We start from the raw sequence: 7,306 nt of genomic DNA on the forward strand, positions 1-7,306 counted from the left end.
TGTGGGCTGCACTGCCGTCTGCAGAGGGACGTCGAGGCTCCCGCAGCGGCCCAGACCCGCCTGCCGCTCCCCGTGCACGAGCCCCGAGCACGCACAGCGGGCACCCAGGCTCCCCATCGTGCTGCTCCTGGAGGGCCCGCCCCCCACCGATTGGAAGGACACACACGCCACGTGACAGTTCAGACGCCGCCTCCCACCCAGTGTCCCGGCCTCCCCGCCCTGCGGCCTGTGTCCCCTGAGGACTCCGTCGTGTCCAGTCCTCTGGTGAGCCCGTTGGCAGCCAGGCTCCCAAAGGGCCTCCTCCGCCCTCCCCGTCAACGGGGTCCTGCCCCCCTCAGGGAGGGGGTCGGGAGCCGGGAGCCAGGCCTAACGCTGAGTCAAACTCATTCCTCTCAATGGAGCCTGAGCGACAGACACAGTTTTACTTTCCTAAAAGTCTTTGTGCTTTGTCTCAAAAGTGGACCTCTCTGTCTGTGAGGGAGCTTTCTTCACTCGGTGGCTCAAACTGATACCTCCAACTCCTTCTGGAACATTCCTGGGAACACCCTCCTCATCATGCGCCCCCTGCCCCCATGGAGCCTCCCTCCGGTGGGGACCGACTCCTCTCCCCCGGGTGTCCCCCCGCCCCGGCCCGGCGCCCAGCCATGGGCGCTCCTGGACGCCCGGGGCCCGGCGGGTCTCCACGCCATCCTTTCGCCCCCGTCCCAGTCCCGATGGCACACTCGCCCCCCTTAGCCCCCTGCAGGCCTCCTGTGCCACCTGACCAGTCCAGGGGCGGAGGCCACAGTGGGGGCTACGGTTCCTGTGTGTCCCCACCCCCAGGCAGCGGGCGGGAACGGACCTGCGGGGCGGGGCAGGAAAGGCGCTGGCTCCTTTCTCCCCCTCTGCCAACTTCCGCTTCCTCCTGGCGGCATTAACCACGCCCTCCTCCCACCCCAGACCCTTGCCCACCGCCAGGGAGCTGGGCCGGAGCGGAAGGAGGTGCGGCCTGGTTTCGATGTTTGGTTTCTGTGATCCTCTGGATAGCAGCGAGATATGGAGCAGAGGGACCCACGATACATAGGACATGTCTCCAACAGTTTACGCCTCCAGCTGTGCCGGCCGAGCCTGGGGAAGGAGGGCCGTGGCCTAGGGAGCAGACAGCACTCCCAGACCTCTCCTCCTGGGGCTCCAGGGCCCCCAAGAGGAGGGCAGGACATGTGGGTGGAGGGACAGAGACATCCGGGGGCCCTCGTACTCAGGGCTGACCCTCCCTTCAAGAATTCTCAGATACCACAAATCTCTGCCGCTTCCACTCCAGAGCCAAAATAAGAGACGGTTTCCTCGGCAACCAAGGAAACATCTCCAGAGGACGGTTATACTGTTTTGGGGTGTTTTGAAATCTTATCAGTGGTTTCCAGGGAAACCCAGGCTGGCGAATGGAGCTTTGCTAGGTGACTTTCGGAGGAGGCACCGGGGAGCAGATTTGAATTCACAGTATGCAAGCATTCGGCTGTGTGTTTAGGGAGAAAAGTGTGTTTCCCTCACGTCTGACATTTTAATGTTATTGCCTGTTCAGTCTTATGTACGGTGACCCCTCGAGGAGCTCAGCATTGTTTGGATCACGATGTAAGACATTACGCAAAGTTTCAAGATTTTGGAATTTGTGAATCACCTGAAAATCAAAATTTTACCCGATATGATATATTACACCTTGGAAAAACACAGATCTAAAGTAGCAATTCGTCTGCCAAATTTCGGTCGAAATAGTCCCTAAATCAAATGGCGACACTGTCCCCAAAGTAGCAGCGAGTTGGCTGAGTGAAGGATGACCGAAACCGTCGGCGTCTCGAGCCAGACTGTCCCCACGGTGATTGACGTGCCAGCCACCCCTCCCCTTTTCACTAGCCAAAAGAATGTCTGGCAACTCCGAGTCTCCAATGGATATTGGGTTTCAATATTGATTGATCAGTTGAACCCACTGAGTTCGCAGGTGCGTATGCCTTCCTTCAGTATTTTCCCTGTCTCCGTTAGCTGGTGATCATCTGTCAGGACCCACCTCCGCATCTCATATCGACCTTTGCCCTCATTTATCGTGGGGCTGTTTAGGAAGTGTCCCCAGCTCTCTGAATATCGCTCAGAAGAATAGCGAGGAGAAAGGGAAGAGCCACCATCCACTGAGTCTCATCGACCTCACGTCATTACCACATCGCTCAGAAGTGTCTTCTGCTTAGTCGAAGTTAAGATTTGCATTTTAACTTCCCGCGTAATATTTTTCATCATCGTGGTGCCATGTCTACATGTTTTATATCAAGCCGCTTTTCCGTTTGCATTGGCTTTTGTTATTGGGATCAAAGCAGAAACAGATGTCTCTAACTAACCACGTGTCAAATTGCTATCATAACCATCACATAGAAAAAGAATCGTTAATTCAAGTAACTTTTGAAAAGTTTATTCTGACTGTACACTCTCCGGTGGGATATATTTTAAAGACAAAAGAGTCACACAAAAAATGCTCAATTTTCTTAATAGGTTTTTTTTTCTGGTAACGATCTATAGTAATTATAAGACTTTCCTGTGTATTCTAGGATTGGGCAAATGAGTCAATATATAAACATTGAAAACAAGGATTCTTGCTGTGGGAGGAGATAAGCTAATTGGAGGTACAGGGCGGGGAGGGTGAACCCTCTAATATTGGGTTGGAGGTGAAGGTGCCATCAGTGTGAACTCGTGATGTTTTAAAAAACGTATTTTGAATCTCTCTCTGTTGACACCCAGCACACCGAGCACCAGATCTTCGTTTCTGAACACTTTCCTCCACCAAAGCGGAAGTGACCGCCCCCAGGGCTGGAGCGCGGCAACGGCAAGGCCAGCGTGGAATGCCCTACAGGGTCGCAAAGAGGAGGGCGCTCCCGGAGCGACGGGGCCGTTGAGAACGGCCGACTTGAAGGATTTCCCACGGTTCATGTCCGGGACAATTTGAGTTTCGAAACAATGGTTATAGCGCATGGAATTTTGTAGAAAAGTATTCACGAATCCCAGTGGTACTTTTCAAAAGTGGGGAGGGGACAGGTCTTCTTTATGGAGTTATGCCAGGTAATAAGTAGAACAGAAACAATAGAATTAGAAACATCACCATTTTGCAGCCACCGATGTAATCATCTGTTCAGGTGAGAATCACTTTTGAGGCTTAAACCTTTGAGTAGAAGGCTTTCGAGGAACAGGATACTCACATGGTCTCAGAAAGTCACCTCGCAGGTTATTTACTCAAGGATCATGTATATTGAAAAATGGTAACTCAACATCACCAACGATGGGACAAACTCACATTTGTCACGTGTGTCTCCTGACGGGGCGCCCCGTTCCACACACATCGTCTGTGTGATATTCCTGCCAAAAACGTCTATTCTCACATCTATCACGAGAAAACAATTAGACGAATCCCATCCAAATTGTGGGACATTGGGGGAAAAAAAGAGCCTGGCTCGGTCGCTTCCAAAATTTTGGTCGTGAAAGACAATGAGAGGGTGAGCTGCTTGACACAGCAGAAGACGACAGAGCCATGGCAACCGAGGACAATCGCGATTCTTGATCGAATCCTGGATTTTAAACCACGAGGAGCGTGTGGCCCAGAGACCAAAGGCCAGGTTCTGGTCTCAGCTGCAGGGCGACCTCGGGCGACCCTTTATTCAGTCCCTGGTGTCGGACGCTCTCACGTGGATACTGTCGTCAGCCCTTTGCCGCCGTTGTGAGCACCAATGAATAATAAGTTGGTGAAAAAGCGTTTGAAGCTCCCTCCTCTCAGATAGGACTGCAGCCTGGCCGGGAGAGTGACTGAATAGGATGCGAGTTCTTTTGTAGGTTGAAGCCTTCCTAGAAGCCACCCCATGGAAATTTGGGGCTAGTTGCAGGCATTCTTCTGCTGCCTGGCTCCTGGGTGATCTGACGTAAACAAGGACAGGTGTTCTCCAGGTGGCACGTTGGCACCTCCAGAGCGGGCTGGCCCTCCCGTCTCCGTCTGGACCCCGCGGGTGTGTTCTCTCAGCCCACGTGTCTTTTCCTGCCAACGGGATGCCGCCTCTAACGAGGCATCCGGACGCATCACACGCGGTCCACACACACGGCAGTAAGAAGAGAAAGTACCGCTATAAACAATCCCTCCGCAGTCTCGATTTTCCACTTGGGGAAGTCGGTGCCAGCAACAGCAGCAAGCCAGGGTGCCGATCTGCACAGCACGGTCACCCGGAACGAGGAGCCAGCCTGCTCAAACCCACACACTGGACATCGCCAGCCACTGAGCAGCAAATCTGGGGACTCTCCCAGAATGGGCGGGGGGAGAGTGTGGGAACACGCCCAGCCGGGCGTCATATTGGGGGCGCAAGGCAGATGGGAATTTTTAATTAAGCAACAGAAATCTGACCGATCGTGTTGGACTATGTCGGAGCAAGACGGACGTTGGGGGGTGAGGAAATCTAGACAAACCTGAGCAGGCCCTGCTGGGGACGAGGGGAGCTTGACCAAGAGGGTCACGTGGTCCAGGGACCTTGGTACACTGCCCGGAAGTGGGCAAGAGCATTGCAGTCACCCAAGCCGAGAGACACGCCCAAGACCAGGCTCGGCCCAGCCCTTCGGGCACCAAGCAGTGCCTGTCACCTCGCCGCCCTGGCGACCAGCTGACAGAAGGAGATAGCCCTGAGAGCTGGGTCGTGCCGTCTCATGCCCTCGGCAATCCCATCTCTCGTTATCGATGGATAAGTCGGCGTCAGGTTTATACATCAGCCACTGCGAGTCTAGTTAGCATGTGTCTGTCCTAGAGAGGCAGAATCACCCTCAGGGCGATAGCAAAATTGGGTTTCTGGAAACCAGAATGGGCTGCCAAGAACTCTCCCAGGCCAGGGCCCTCCAGGGGTGCCTGTGTGTGCAGCAGCTCAGCTCGCTCACCCCTGAAGTTCGGCGTCCGTGGTCCCCAAGGACGAGGCATTGCTCAAGAACCCCCGATCACGTTTCCAATTCTTTTTGTGAATGTCTGTGTTTTCGCTTTGCTTCTGTGTCTGTTCTCCTATTTTCACTGTAAGCACAAATAAAAAGTTCAACGAATGCGGATTTATTTACTAAATGGGTGAATGAATCATAGCCTTCATATTTTTGACTAAAAATGAATACGTTTCCACGAGGGCTAAGGGAGAGTGTATGTGACGTCACTTTGGAAGAAATAATACAGTATAATTGTAAAAGACCCATTGGGATTCCATTACGATGCTGGCCACACAGACCAGCAGCAAAAAATACTTCAGGTCTGCCAAGGGCTTTACGGCTATACGTGTTTCTCATGCATCCTCACCTGACCCTCACGCCACTGTAAGGACGCAGGGCAGTTGCCGGCAGGAATTAGGGTTAGAATGTTGTTATTTGATCCAAGAAAACTTTAAAGCTACCCCACCCGTCACCTCCTTTTTGCCCCCAGCCTTCTCCTACCCCACCCACACAGCGAGGAGTTCCCATGGGAGCAAAACACCAAACAGACACTAACAGGGTGGTGATCCTTTATTAAAAATTTGTACAGGGCAATGGTGGGCATCCACAGACAAAAACAAACAAACAAACAAACAAACAAAACAAAACACCTACAACCTAAACTTCATACCTATGCGATTAACACAAAACGGAGCATGGACTTAAACGTAAAATGTAAAACTATACAATTTTTAGAAAAAACTTACGAGACAATCGTCAGGCTTCAGGGCTAGACAACAAAACAGGAAACACCTACAACCTAAACTTCATACCTATGCGATCAACTCAAAACGAATCATGGACTTAAACGTAAAATGTAAAACTATGCAATTTTTAGAAAAGACTTACGAGACAATCGTCAGGCTTCAGGGCTAGACAGAGTTCTTAGACTTGACACCAAAAAAAAAAAAAAGACAATCCATTAAAGGAAAAATTGATAAGCTGGACCTCACCAAAATTAAAACTTTTTGCTCTAGGAACCACCCTGTTGAGATTGAAACGACAAGCCATGGTCTGAGAGAAAATCTTCGCAAGTCACGTATTTGACAAAAAACTTGCATCTAGAATATATGAAGAATTCTCAAAACTCGTTAATAAAAAAATGGACAATCCATTTAAAAAATGGGCAAAAGACGTGAACAAGACATTCTATGGCTGAGGATATACGGATGGCAAATAAGCAAACGGAAAGACGTTCAATGCCATTAGCCAAATTAACACCCCGCGAGACAGGAGTCCACACACTTATCGGAATGGCTAAAACGGAACAAAGCACAGCGGATCGTGACAGCACCACGTGCTGTTGACGCTGAGAAGGACCGGGTCCCTCGTGCGTTGCCGGGGGATGCGAGACGGTGCAGCTGCCCTGGGCAGGCTGCAGGCAGTTCCCGCAGGACTGGACAGGCGCGGAGCACGTGACCCAGCAAACAGCTGCACCCTTTGGCGTCTATCCCGAAGAAAGGAAAACTTCTTTTCACGCAAAATACTGCGGAAACGGTCATTGTAGATTTATTGGTAATAGCCCCGAACTGGGACAACCAAAATGTCCCTCGCAGGCGAAAGGTCAGTAGCTGTGCCACGTCCGTAGCGTGGGGCCCTGCAGCGGTGGGACAGGCTGGTTCTCCTGACGACCTCGCAGGGGCTGAGGGAGTCGGGCTGCATGGAACAGCGATCTCAAGAGGTCGCACCTTTGACACGACAAAACCACAGAGCTGGGGAGCAGATGAGCGGTTTTCGGGGCGGGCGAATCCTTCTCGCCTCGTCCAGCTTCCGGGGGCTCCGGCCTTCCTTGGCTTGTGGCCGCATCGCTCCGTCGTCACAGGGCCTTCTCCTCTCTCCGCGTGGGTCGGTGCCCCTTTCCCGCCTGTGATATTGTGCTGCAGTTATGCACGATGCCATCTTCAGAGAAATTGGGCGAAGAGTAGGAGTCTTTCTGTATGATTTCTTACAACTGCACATGAATATACAACTGTTTCCAACTAAAAAGTTGTTTTTTTTTTTAAATGAGAAATGTTGGCAGAGGGAAAGGCGGGGGAGGAGCCCACGGGTCCTGGCATCTGACTGGCTGCCGGACAGAGGGAGACGCTGACCGTGGCATCGAAGTGGCACTCCATGCCTGGATGACGGGACATGGAACCAGCACGAAACAGACAGGAAAGTTGGCGCCGAACCCAGGGCCAGACCAGGGGACTAGGGCTCAGCACGATGGCTGCAGGGGCTGGAAGCATGTGCCTCTTTGGGAAGCAAGTGCCAGTCAGCCGCTGGAGCGAGCTTAAGCAGGAGTGGGCAGTTTCCTGTCAGCCTGGAAGGGGGA

The sequence above is a fragment of the Pteropus alecto genome, unplaced genomic scaffold, assembly GCF_000325575.1.
Source record: "Pteropus alecto unplaced genomic scaffold, ASM32557v1 scaffold143, whole genome shotgun sequence".
Taxonomy (NCBI): Eukaryota; Metazoa; Chordata; class Mammalia; order Chiroptera; family Pteropodidae; genus Pteropus; species Pteropus alecto.